The sequence below is a fragment of the Pistacia vera genome, unplaced genomic scaffold (genome assembly GCF_008641045.1).
Source record: "Pistacia vera cultivar Batoury unplaced genomic scaffold, PisVer_v2 Contig854, whole genome shotgun sequence".
In the NCBI taxonomy this organism is placed as follows: domain Eukaryota; kingdom Viridiplantae; phylum Streptophyta; class Magnoliopsida; order Sapindales; family Anacardiaceae; genus Pistacia; species Pistacia vera.
Window position 1 is genome coordinate 180,094 of NW_022196728.1, and position 13,930 is coordinate 194,023.

A 13,930-nucleotide genomic window follows, 5' to 3' on the forward strand; every position below is an offset into this window, starting at 1 on the left:
CCATTGAATATCCTACAAGTCCAATGAGTCAGATAAGACACAAATATAGTAGGTGATCACTTTGTGAGACTCGAACACAAAACCTCTAAATAACCCACATAGATGGTTAAAGTCTTGTCATCCGATCACAAGGCTAGTAGTTCAAAATAAAAGAAAATATAAGGAGATAAAGTTAGTCATTAGTTCCTTCTTAAGTGTAAGAGCGGTGATTGAAAGCGATGAACGAAGTTTTGAAAATCTTAGTAAAATTAGCATGTGAGTGTTTATTGGAGAAAAGACAAAATACATTTTAAATATATTGTTAAATAAAATAAAATAACCTATTGTTAAATAATAAATTATTCTCTTGTTAAATAGTAAATTATTATGAGATTGAAAATTTAATTAAGGAGCAACAAAAGAGAAATTTTTTTTTGAATGACATGTCATGTCTGGACCAAACATGCATTCCTCAGTTGATTTGTATAAAGTGAGAGAAAACATTTGATAACTAGATTCCATATGTACTTTAAGAATTCTCATTTTTTTTATACTACTTTGCGAACCCAATTGGCAATTGTCCAATGTTTTTGACCAAATTTAATCGATTCTTTTTACTTCGATTAATGCATTAATATTAATTAATTTAACTTGTTTCATTGGATCACAAGATTCTCTTCTAATTTAACGTATAAACCTATGATATAAAATCGATCATTTAAATATGAGATAAATCAACTATTTAAATAGGAAAGGGGAAAGATTCAACTTTTTATTCCTCATATTCTTTTAAAATTTTGATGTGAAGTTTGGTTTAGGTGAATAGTTAAAGTAAAACCTCAGTATAATTATAATGGTAGGACCAAACTAATTTAATTATTATGAAAATGTTATAGTTTAATAGAAGTGTAATTATAAAAATAATTACTATAACGTAGTTATCCTAATTGAAAATGACATAGAGGTTAAGTATGTACTACATTAATAATTAATTCATGGAGCATGTCAAATTCAAGGTATAGACATTGATAAAAGAGATAGATGTGGTTTTAAAAAACTAGTGCACTCATCTATGTAGTGTTTGAAAAATGCAAAGTCATCTTAAAAGCAAATTTTTGCATTATCTGTAATGTTTTTCTTCTAATGTAAATTCTTTAAATACATTGTACTATAAGACAATCTATGCAATCTTCAACCAATTCAAGTAATACATTTCCTTGTTCCTCTAGGTAATCAACCATGCCACCCAAAGTTAATTTAGGAACACAATTGATCGAAAATGTTTGTGTTGAGTTGTGCAAAATGAAAGAATTAAACCCCAATTGGAAGCAAAAAGATATTGTGAAGTATGGAGTAATTATTATTATATAGAGACAAATTCTTTAAGATGGAGGTCTAGAAAAATTATAACTTAAATAATGTGGAGTTTATTGTTAATATATTTAAGGATCAGAATTCTTATGACTACATATAGGCTATTTCTATAGAATCACAGATCTTAGTATCAAATTCTGCATTTTAATGTTGCAGAAAAAAAATTATATTATTTAAAATTTATTTAATTAAAATGGAAGCGTTGAGATGGCCGAGTTGGTCTAAGGCGCCAGATTAAGGTTCTGGTCCGAAAGGGCATGGGTTCAAATCCCACTCTCAACAAATATTTTGGTGCAATTCCCCTTAGAACGCTGCCGTTTGATTCATACATTTTTTATTATTTTGTGCAATTTGCCTTAAAAGGGTGTCCCTTAATTAATTTATTTTCAAGAACTTTCCATAAAACGGAAAATATTCCTTAAACCCCAATGTCAATTCATTCATCCATTTTTGAGAAACTTAAGTTGTAAATTTTAATTAATTATTTTTCGAGAAATTTTCTAAAATATGTGTCGTTTAGTTTTCATTTTTCCCTTGTTTCATCCAGAAATTTGAATTAGGCATTTTGTATTGTAAAGAGAATACAAAGCCCGAAGATGTAAATGTAGAATGTGTAGATCAATAATAATTAAACCCAACTTGAAACGAAAGAGCATTTATCAGACAGTATTTACTTAGAGAGAAGTAAATAGCCATAGATCAAGTTGCAATATATTTCTATATAGGGAAAGGTGGAGATTACCTGCTTCTTTAGCAGCAACTTCTTTAATAAGGGTAAGACCCATACTGGATGAAAAAACCGTAAAACCATACTGAACTACGAAAATAATTTAAAATACCCCTTAGAAATTACTAAACCCCCAATAAAATATGAAAAAGCCTCCCACTAAAGAACCCAAAAACCAAACCCTACCAATTTTCCTGGTTTGGTTTGGTATAGTTCAGTTATATTACTCATATGGTTTATTTTACAATATTATTTGGTTCGAATTGTACTGCTCCAGCCTCAAGACTGCATAACTGTTCACATTATGATAAGCTGTTGCATTCATTTGCATGATAACAAATACATATTAACCTGATGATATCTTGACCTTGCTTATATTCACGCTGGCTTTGGTTTCCAGTTATCAATACAATCAAAAAGAGAATAAAGGACCGTACATGTATATTTATACACATAAACTTGTTTTGTCTCGTTATCCGGAAAAGAATGTTATTATCATCTTCCTACTTTAATCCCAACCAAATGCTTATGCACTTGAATGCCATAGGAGTAACTGGTCCATATTGCTCAAGTTGAGTGTGCCTTTCTTCTTTTAACTTCTTGCTGCTTAGACACAAAGCTTAAACTACTTGTAGTAGAGAAAGACTCAGACTCATCCATGCCACCAGGCCCTGTTTTGATTAGTCTTTCTTCATCAATACCATTTAGCCCAGTAATTCCAAAATTAACAACACTCAGAATTGCCAAGAACCAGTAGAACAGTTCCGCATGGTTTTTGTTCATGTCAAGCCCTTGAAGCCACCCTCTCTTACTTTTTTATAATTACTAGTCACCAAGCTAATAACCTCTACGAAAACTGAGCTCAAGTAGTAACCGATAGATAGAGAGAGCCAAGAAAAGAAATGGATAGAGATCTCATGCCAACAGGAGCCTCACTATAAAAGAACTCCATTAGCCCAACAAGTGTGAACATGTCCGCTATTCCAAAGATTGCATAATGAATAGAAAGCCGAAAGAGGCTAATGTGGTGGACAAATCCATGCTTTCTCTTCACCTCCACAATTCCAGCTATAGTCATTGAAATGGCTGAAGACAAGCCCAACCCTCACCCTTTACAGGTGTGTAATGCCATGGGGATGGCCTGTTACTTTCCGCAAAAAGGGAACAAAACCAAATTCATAAACAGGTATAAGAAGGGACATGAACACCAAAGGAATCAAAGGAATGGAGGCCGGAGGAACTTGGAAACTGCCAAGACCTGTATTCATAATGGTTCTTTGTTGGACAGAAAAGGTTTGCAACTGAGCAAGGCATGTGTTCATGAGGCTAGTGCTTAATCCTTGTTAGGATCTTCACTTCTTCAACTTGTGTCACTGTGCAAACTTTCCATTTTCCTGGCATCATGCCCTTGGGGAGAACGGCTCCTTTGTTCAAGAATTTGGCCAAAATTAAACAATTTAATTAGTAAAGGATAAAGTACGTTTGCTTTTTAAAACAGCAAAGGCGATTAAGTTGCTTCACCTGAATTGGCTGCTGTCGGGGATGAGATCCCCTTGAAGCAGACTCATGATCACGTATTGCAGACAAGTCATCCGAGTTGTGAGGCACTTTTGTCCGCCAGTTCTTTACACTGACCACTAAGACCTGAAAAAATGAAATACTTGGGATTTTTATGAACCAAGGAAACTGTTAGAATATTTAAGAAACAGTATACATGCAGGCCTAGGGAAGGGAACAAACAGACAAACCTCTAGAATCCTCAACAATGGACTATCTCCTGCCACTTGGACTCGATAAAATGGCTTTCCTAATGCAGCAAAGATAAGACCAACAAAAGAGCAAGACATGGAAATGATGAAACCTATATCCCATCCCACAGTTGCGCTGACATACACTACAAATGTGACCCCAATTGTTGTACTTAGCAAAAACCAGTTGAAGAAGCTGGAAACATGCGTTATTTAGGATCCTTGTAATCAAACTGATCAGCACCTAAAGCTGACCCTCTGATTCCACCTCCTCCAAGTCGCAACAAGCATATTGAACCATTAAACAGAAGAGCTTTAGTACCGTCCACACAGCTATTGGAAGACAATCTGGTTGGTAACTGCAACTGTAACTGAATAGGACAATTCCATCAAAAATTCCTCCCTGCTTTTTTCTTCAAACAACAATATAATACAATACAATAAAATCAACCATTCATGTCCACTCGATCCAAATTATTGTCTTGTCTTTTTGCTATGGTATCTAGTCGGCAATAGTGCAGATCTTATCAGTAGCATTACTCAAAAGCGCAAACCATTTTTTCTATTAATCTAAACATCATGTGAAAGTTGCACCCAATCAATTTAACAGAATAATTATAAATAATAAATCCCAACAAATATCGGCCCCTTTATCTTTTTTATATCCAAGAATAATCTAAAATTAAATATATTTAATTTACAAACTAATATAAAAAAAAAAAAAAAAAAAAGATAATGTGATTATGTTAGAACACCCATACACAAGGTTTATAAATCAAAGGGCAGGGGTAAAAATAGGCATTAAGGTGCAATGAGGGTGACGTAACAGTGAATGTGGAGACTTTGTTAGAAGGGTGGTTATAAGAAAGTACACGTGGCTGATAAGTGGTTACAGAATAGAATAATTAGTATATAGACAGGAGAGTGTGAGGTAGGTTTTTTTTTCAAGGAATATCTTCTGAGGACTGATTGGGAGGCCCCCAGCTCCTCGAACTGCTAGGAACCTGCTCATGAATGAATTTGTTCTGTCAAGGGATAATTCAATCCTGATTAATACTATTTTAATTTCCTTCAGATTGTGCACATTTTCTGTTATTTTGTGTTGCGGCTGTGTTTGACTTGTTTTGTAGGGGGGTTCCATCAGTTTGATATCAGAGCCGGGGAATGGCCAAACCGAAGATGGAGAACAGGATGGAAAATATGGAAAAAGAGATGAAGTCGGTGAAGGAGGACATGAGTTCAGTAAAGACTGATGTGGGTAGCCTTAAAGAGTATCTGACCGAGATGAGAGAGTTAATGAGGATGAGGGATGAGAGGAATGAAAAACGTTATCATGAAAAAGAGAAGACATCGTCGACCTTCGAGAATCATGATTCTGGTGTCGTCCGAGAACAAGGGCGAGAAACTAGTGGAGATAGTGGGAAAGAGGAGAAGAAAGGCAAGAAACTTGAGCTTCCAATCTTCAATGGAGAGGATCCATTTGGGTGGATATTCCGAGCAGATCGCTACTTTGCCATTAACATGTATGGATCATCGGAGATGGTCAAAGCCACCGCTGTGTGCATGGAGGGTAGGGCATTGAACTGGTACCAATGGGTTGACAGGCGAAAACCTTTCAAGTCGTGGGAAGAGTTCAAGGCAGCTTCAATCGCAAGATTCCGGTCGTTGTTCCAAGGTTCTGCACACGAAGCTCTGGTGGCACTGAAGCAAACGTCCACAGTGATTGAATACAGGGAAGAGTTTGAATCCCATACGGGACCGTTGAAGGACTTGGGTGAAGAATTGTTGATTGGGGTCTTTATCAATGGACTCAAAAAGGAGATTAGAGTTAAGCTGAGATTGCTGAGGCCCAACTCTCTTCAAGATGTGATTGAACAAGCCCATCGGGTGGAGGAAAAGAACTAGGTTATGGAAAGATGTCGGTCCAAAATTTTTAAAGCCCAAGGTGCAAAAGAATATTACTCAAGGGTGTCCAGCAGACCAGACTTGACCCGATCTGCGTGGTAGCCCAATTCAACAAAACAGTCCAGCAGCCCAGACCCGACCCGACCCAACCCGCGTGGTGGCCCAATTCAACAAAACCACCAGATCCTATTCACGTCTCGCCATCTCGCGCACCAGAAAGGAGAGAGAAAGCACTAGAGAGTGGAGCTTCGAGTTTCAGAGGGGGAACAGGAGGAAATTTTCAGCGACTGTCAAAGGCCGATATCCAATACAAGAGGAAAAGGGGACTCTGCTTTCGTTGCGATGAAAAGTTCAGCCCCAATCATTGCTGTAAGAGTAAATCATTACAGATTCTATTGTTTTTTGAAGACGATGACTCTGAGAAGGATGAATCTCCACTAGAAAGTGACGAAAATTCTAACCCAGAAGGTAATGCTTTAGCTCTGTCCATGAATTCCATTGTGGGTATAACTTCGGACAAAACTTTGAAGGTTAAGGGGCAAATTGGGAATACGGAGGTGGTGGTGTTGGTTGACAGTGGGGCGTCCCACAATTTTATTTCACATGAGTTGGTGTGTAGGCTTGGCATTGCGGTTGAAAAAGGGAAGTTGTTTGGGGTGATGGTGGGCAATGGAGTCACAGTTAAGGGGGAAGAGGTGTGTCAACAGGTTCCTCTAGAGGTACAAGGCATCCGACTTAGGCAGGATTTCTTCCCTTTTGAGTTAGGAGGTGCTGATGTTGTGTTGGGTGTGACATGGTTGAGTTCTTTAAGAGATGTGTGTGCCAACTGGAAGAAGTTAACCATGAAATTAGAGGTGGATGGGGTCAAAGTTTGTTTACAAGGAGACCCATCTCTAGTGAAATCAATAATGTCCCTGAAATCCATGATACGATCCATTAATAACACAAGGGGAGGGTTTCTGGTAGAATGCTTTTGATTGAAGGAAGTATAATATCTAAGGGAGAGGATGTCGACCCTAGAGTTCAAGAAGAGTTGGATCAGTATAGACACCTTTTTTACCAGCCAACCAAGCTTCCTCCACACCATACTCGCGACCACGCCATAACTCTTAAAGAAGGTGCCCTAGCCCCTAACATTAGACCCTATAGGTACTCGCATTTCCAAAAAAATGAAATTGAAAAGTTGGTGGAATAGATGTTAGCAGCCCGAATTATCCAGCCTAGTACCAACCCATACGCTAGTCCGATGTTAGTCAAGAAAAAAGACGGAAGTTGGAGGTTTTGCGTTGACTACAGGGCCCTCAACGAAATAACAATTCCCGACAAGTTTCCCATTTCTACCATTAAGGAATTGTTGGATGAGTTGACAAGGGCGACCATATTCTCTAAGTTGGACCTTCGGTCCGGGTACCACCAAATCAGGATCAAAGAAGATGATATTTCCAAAACAGCTTTTCGAACACATGAGGGGCACTATGAGTTCCTTGTCATGCCGTTCGGCTTGACCAATGCTCCCTCCACGTTTCAGTCCCTAATGAACAGCATCTTTAAGCCAGTTTTGCGGAAGTTTGTGCTGGTGTTTTTTGACGATATTCTTATCTACAACCCTGACTTGGAGTCCCACATAATACACCTTCGGCAAGCTCTTCGGATATTGGACGATAATGAATTGGTAGTGAATTTTAAAAAGTGTTTATTCGGGCAGTAGAAACTGGAATATTTGGGCCACTTCATTTCGGCTAACAGGGTTAAGGCCGACCCCAAAAAATTGCAACTATGGTTTCATGGCCAACGCCAACTAATGTGAAAAGCCTATGCGGATTTTTGGGACTAACGGGATACTACCGCATATTTGTTACGGGGTATGGAAGCATAACCCAACCACTCACGAGATTGCTGAAGAAAAACTCTTTTAGTTGGGATCTGGAGGCCCAATAGGCCTTTGAATCAATGAAGGAGGCTATGACTTCGGTTCCAGTTCAGGCAGCTCCTGATTTCAACACTCGTTTTGAGATGCACACAGATGCCTCGGGCCAAGGCATGGGGGCAGTGTTAGTTCAACAAGCAAGGCCTACAGCTTATTTAAGTAAGGCTTTTTCACCTCAAGCTAAACAAAAATCAGTCTATGAAAGAGAGTTAATAGCCGTTGTTTTTGTCGTGCACAAATGGAGTCCTTACTTATTGGGTAGGAAGTTTATCATTAGAATAAATCAGCGAAGTCTCCAATTTCTCAAGGATCAGCGGATTAAGACTCTGGAACAGCATAAATGGTTGTCCAAATTAATGGGGTTTTCGTTTGACATCCATTATTGGCCAGAAACCACTAATAAGGTGGCTGATGCATTATCCAGACGAGATGAGGAACCAGAATTGACTTCTCTATCGGTGATCCAGTTTGCGGAGTATGAGGACTTGGTAAACGAAGCCCAACAGGATCCCAAGCTTAGGCACTTGATTCAGGACTTGATGTTGGATCCCAACAACCAACGCAATTACAAACTCTGCCACGACTATTTATTATACAAGGACAGGTTGGTTTTGCCTAAGGGCTCACTGTTTGTTGACAAATTAATAACTGAATTTCATTCAAGTCCATCAGGGGTCACTTCGGATTCTTTCGGACATACAAAAGGGTTGCAAATGTGGCTTATTGGGTAGGCATGAAGAAGGATGTCCAAGATTTTGTTAAAACTTGCTCCATATGTCAAGTTAACAAGCACTCAGCTCTGAAACCTGTGGGGCTACTTCAGCCAATTCCTATTCCATCTCAGTCATTCGATGAATTGACAATGGACTTCATTGGGGGCCTCCCAAGGGCTAAGGGGTTCGATAGCATTCTGGTGGTAGTTGATAAATTGACTAAATATGGCCATTTCCTTCTCTTATCACACCCTTATACCGCCAAAGATGTGGCTTTAGTGTTCATGAAAGAGATAGTGAAACTTCATGGTTTTCTAAAGTCCATCATTTCCGACCGGGACAAACTTTTCATAAGCCAATTCTGGCAAGAAATCTTCAGAGTCTTGGGGACAGCTTTGAAATTTAGCTCCGTTTACCATCCTCAAATGGATGGCCAATCCGAAGTGGTGAACAAGTGCTTAAAGGCATACCTCCGTTGTTTCTGTAGCTCATAGCCCCGTCAATGGCCAAATTGGTTGTCTTGGGCTGAATTTTGGTATAACACGAAATATCATCAGTCAACCAAGATGACACCCTTCAAAGCCTTATATGGTCGTGACCCTCTAACTCTTCTTAAGTTCACCGATTATCCCTCCCAGGTGGACGACGTGAACCACCAGATCCGTGAGCGAAATGCTATCCCCCAGGAACTCAAACACAACCTGGAAGTGGCACAAGTTCATATGAAAGAACAAGCAGACCGCCACCGACGGGATATCCAGTTTTCCCCAAGTGATCATGTTTATCTTAGGCTCTAGCCCAACAAATTTAAGTCACTGGCCACACGGTTGAATGAAAAACTTAGCCCCCGGTTTTATGGACCTTTCCGAGCACTGGAGAAAATCGGTCAACTGGCCTACAAGCTGGAACTTCCACTTACAGCTCGTATTCATCCAGTTTTTCATGTGTCCCAGCTGAAGCACAACCTACATAGCTCATTCCCCGTTCAACCTCTACCCTTTTTTTCTTACGAACGACCTGGAACTTCTGGTTCAACTTGCGAAAGTCCTGGATGTGCGCACCCTTATTGATGGTTCCACAGAAGCTCTCATCCGTTGGCACGATTTGCCTTCCTTTGATGCTACGTGGGAATCCTTTGATGTAATCAACAGCCAATTTCCTCACTTCCACCTTGAGGACAAGATGACTCTTCAAGGTTTATAAATCAAAGGGCAGAGGTAGAAATAGACATTAAGATGCAATAAGGGTGACGGAACATTAAATGTGGAAAGTATGGTGAGTTTGTTAGGAGGGTGGTTATAAGAAAGTACACGTGACTGATAAGTGGTACCAGAATAGAATAATTAGTATAGAAAATAATAGAGACATCGGGAGTAGTGCACCGAATCTGTGCACCGAATGACGAGACAAAATCCTGACCCTCGATTAATTATAATTAATATTAATCAACGATCAGGATTTTACCACATCATTCGGTGCACTACTTTTAGTGACTGTATCATTACCCAATTAGTATATAGAGGAGAATGTGAGGTAGGTTTTTTTATCAAGGAATATCTTCTTAGGACTAATTAGGAGGCCCCAACTCCTCGAACTACTGGGAACCTGCTCATGAATGAATTTGTTCTGTCAAGGGATAATTCAATCCTGATTACTACTATTTTAATTTCCTTCATATTGTGCACATTTTCTGTTATTGTGTTGTGTTGCAGCTATGTTTGACTTGTTTTGCAGGGGGGTTCCATCAGATTGCATTTAAATATGTTACTACTTCCAACATTTAATAGTTACTATTACAAAACTAACATATAACATAAAAAGAATTTCATGTCATCATAAGTTTGCATCATCCACTTCACCACGAAAACCAAAATTGTAAAGGCATGCCAAACAAATTAGGACATCAGTGAGAATAAAACCCACTACATCAAAAACAAACTTAGGAGCAAACAAGCCCCATACCTGCAAATGCAAAAACATAGCCACTTTTTGTCAAATGCGTACATATGAATGGTAGCATAGAATGGTAAGAAAATTTTTTAGTGGAAGTATGATATTACCATTAGATGTCGCCTCTGTATAGTCACACAGATTATAGTTGCTATGACAGTAGAGGCCAATAAGTCTATACATCAAATACATCTAAATTTGTATTTCAATGAAATCAAAGAAGTGAAAAAGATCAATCAACCTTCTCCAAAAATTAGATATGTCCAGCTCACAAAGACATAAAAAGATTAGTAGGTGATAAAACTTACTAGGAATAACTGCACTGAAGGGAGTCTTCTATCCTGGTCAGTTTGACCCAACATATGTTGGCGTGCAACCAGAAATGGAAGTCCAAATATCGGAAGAATGTGAGAAAACCCAAACGTATCAAATTGTTAGAAGGATAGCTTGCCGAACAAGGACGAAGTCATCAAACCTGAAAGATATACATATACAGGTCAAAACATTCTCCTACACAGCTATGGTCATTAGCCCATACAATAGTGACTGTGTGGCAACATGTGAGTGATTCAAATGCTAATGAAATTTTAGGGCCCGTTTGATATAGAATTTTTTGAAAAAGGGAAGTTGTTTGGGGTGATGGTGGGCAATGGAGTCACGGTTAAGGGGGAAGAGGTGTGTCAACAGTTCCTCTGAGGTACAAGATCCGACTTAGGCAGATTCTTCCCTTTTGAGTTAGGAGGTGCTGATGTTGTGTTGGGTGTGACATGGTGAGTTCTTTAAGAGATGTGTGTGCCAACTGGAAGAAGTTAACCATGAAATTGAGGTGGATGGGGTCAAAGTTTGTTACAAGGAACCCATCTCTAGTGAAATCAATAATGTCCCTGAAATCCATGATACGATCCATTAAACACAGGGGGGGTTTCTGGTGGAATGCTTTTGATTGAAGGAAGTATAATTCTAAGGGAGAGGAGTCGACCCTAGAGTTCAAGAAGAGTTGGATCAGTATAGCACCTTTTTTACCAGCCAACCAAGCTTCCTCCACACCATACTCGACGAACCCATAACCTTAAAGAAGGTGCCCAGCCCCTAACATTAGACCCTATAGGTACTGCATTTCCAAAAAAATGAAATTGAAAAGTTGGTGGAATAGATGTTAGCGCCGAATTATCCAGCTAGTACCAACCCAACGCTAGTCCGTGTTAGTCAAGAAAAAGAGGAAGTTGGAGGTTTTGCGTTGACTACAGGCCCTTAACGAAATAACAATTCCCGAAAGTTTCCCTTTCTACCATTAAGGAATTGTTGGATGAGTTGACAGGCGACCATATTCTCTAAGTTGGACCTTCGGTCCGGGTACCACAAATCAGGATCAAAGAAGATGATATTTCAAAACAGCTTTTCGAACACATGAGGGGCACTATGAGTTCCTTGTCATGCCGTTCGGCTTGACCAATGCTCCCTCCACGTTTCAGTCCCTAATGAACAGCATCTTTAAGCCAGTTTTGCGGAAGTTTGTGCTGGTGTTTTTTGACGATATTCTTATCTACAACCCTACTGGAGTCCCACATAATACACCTTCGGCAAGCTCTTCGATATGGCGATAATGAATTGGTAGTGAATTTTAAAAAGTGTTATTCGGGCAGTAGAAACTGGAATATTTGGGACACTCATTTCGGCTAACAGGGTTAGGCCGACCCCAAAAAATTGCAACTATGGTTTCATGGCCAACCCAACTATGTGAAAAGCCTATGGGATTTTTGGGACTAAGGATACTACCGCATATTTGTTACGGGGTATGGAAGCATAACCCAACCACTCACGAGATTGCTGAAAAAACTTTTAGTTGGGATCTGGAGGCCCAATAGGCTTTGAATCAATGAAGGAGGCTATGACTTCGTTCCAGTTCAGGCAGCTCCATTTCAACACTCTTTTGAGATCACACAAGATGCCTCGGGCCAAGGCATGGGGCAGTGTTAGTTCAACAAGCAAGGCCATAGCTTATTAAGTAAGGCTTTTTCACCTCAAGCTAAACAAAATCAGTCTATGAAAGAGAGTTAATAGCCGTTGTTTTGTCGTGCACAAATGAGTCCTTACTTATTGGTAGGAAGTTTATCATTAGAATAAATCAGCGAAGTCTCCAATTCTCAAGGATCAGCGGATTAAGACTCTGGAACAGCAAAATGGTTGTCCAAATTAATGGGGTTTTCGTTTGACATCCATTATGGCCAGAAACCACTAATAAGGTGGCTGATGCATTATCCAGACGAGATGAGGAACCAGAATGACTTCTCTATCGGTGATCCAGTTTGCGGAGTATGAGGACTTGGAAACGAAGCCCAACAGATCCCAAGCTTAGGCACTTGATTAGGACTTGATGTGATCCCAAACAACGCAATTACAAACTCTGCACGACTATTTATTATACAAGGACGGTTGGTTTTGCTAAGGGCTCACGTTTGTTACAAATTAATAACGAATTTCATTCAAGTCCATCAGGGTACTTCGATTCTTTGGACATACAAAAGGTTGCAAATGTGGCTTATTGGGTAGGCATGAAGAAGGATGTCCAAGATTTTGTTAAAACTTGCTCCATATGTTAATGCAGCAAAGATAAGACCAACAAAAGAGCAAGACATGGAAATGATGAAACCTATATCCCATCCCACAGTTGAGCTGACATACACTACAAATGTGACCCCAATTGTTGTACTTAGCAAAAACCAGTTGAAGAAGCTGGAAACATGCGTTATTTAGGATCCTTGTAATCAAACTGATCAGCACCTAAAGCTGACCCTCTGATTCCACCTCCTCCAAGTAGCAACAAGCATATTGAACCATTAAACAGAAGAGCTTTAGTACCGTCCACACAGCTATTGGAAGACAATCTGGTAGGTAACTGCAACTGTAACTGAATAGGACAATTCCATCCAAAATTCCTCCCTGCTTTTTTCTTCAAACAACAATATAATACAATACAATAAAATCAACCATTCATGTCTACTCGATCCAAATTATTGTCTTGTCTTTTTGCTATGGTATCTAGTCGGCAATAGTGCAGGTCTTATCAGTAGCATTACTCAAAAGCGCAAACCATTTTTTCTATTAATCTAAACATCATGTGAAGGTTGCACCCAATCAATTTCACAGAATAATTATAAATAATAAATCCCAACAAATATCAGCCCCTTTATCTTTTTTATATCCAAGAATAATCTAAAATTAAATATATTTAATTTACAAACTACTATAAAAAAAATAAAAAAAAATAAAAAAAAAAGATAATGTGATTATGTTAGACCACCCATACACAAGGTTTATAAATTAAAGGGCAGAGGTAGAAATAGGCATTAAGGTGCAATGAAGGTGGCGTAACAGTGAATGTGGAGAGTGTGGTGAGTTTGTTAGGAGGGTGGTTATAAGAAAGTACACGTGGCTGATAAGTGGTTACAAGATAGAATAATTAGTATATAGAGAGGAGAGTGTGAGGTAGGTTTTTTTTCTCAAGGAATATCTTCTTAGGACTGATTGGGAGGCCCCCAACTCCTCGAACTGCTGGGAACCTGCTCATGAATGAATTTGTTCTATCAAGGGATAATTCAATCCTGAT

At 39.0% G+C, this 13,930-nt stretch overlaps 1 non-coding gene and 1 pseudogene across 1 annotated transcript; one reads left to right on the top strand and one right to left on the bottom strand.

Annotated features, from left to right (window-relative positions):
* Positions 1-1,554: 1,554 nt before the first annotated feature.
* TRNAL-AAG lies at positions 1,555-1,635 on the top strand. Its single transcript has one exon. It is a non-coding gene; the product is annotated as a tRNA-Leu (tRNA).
* A 607-nt stretch (positions 1,636-2,242) lies between these two features.
* Positions 2,243-3,733, bottom strand: LOC116118672 (annotated as a pseudogene).
* Positions 3,734-13,930: the final 10,197 nt, after the last annotated feature.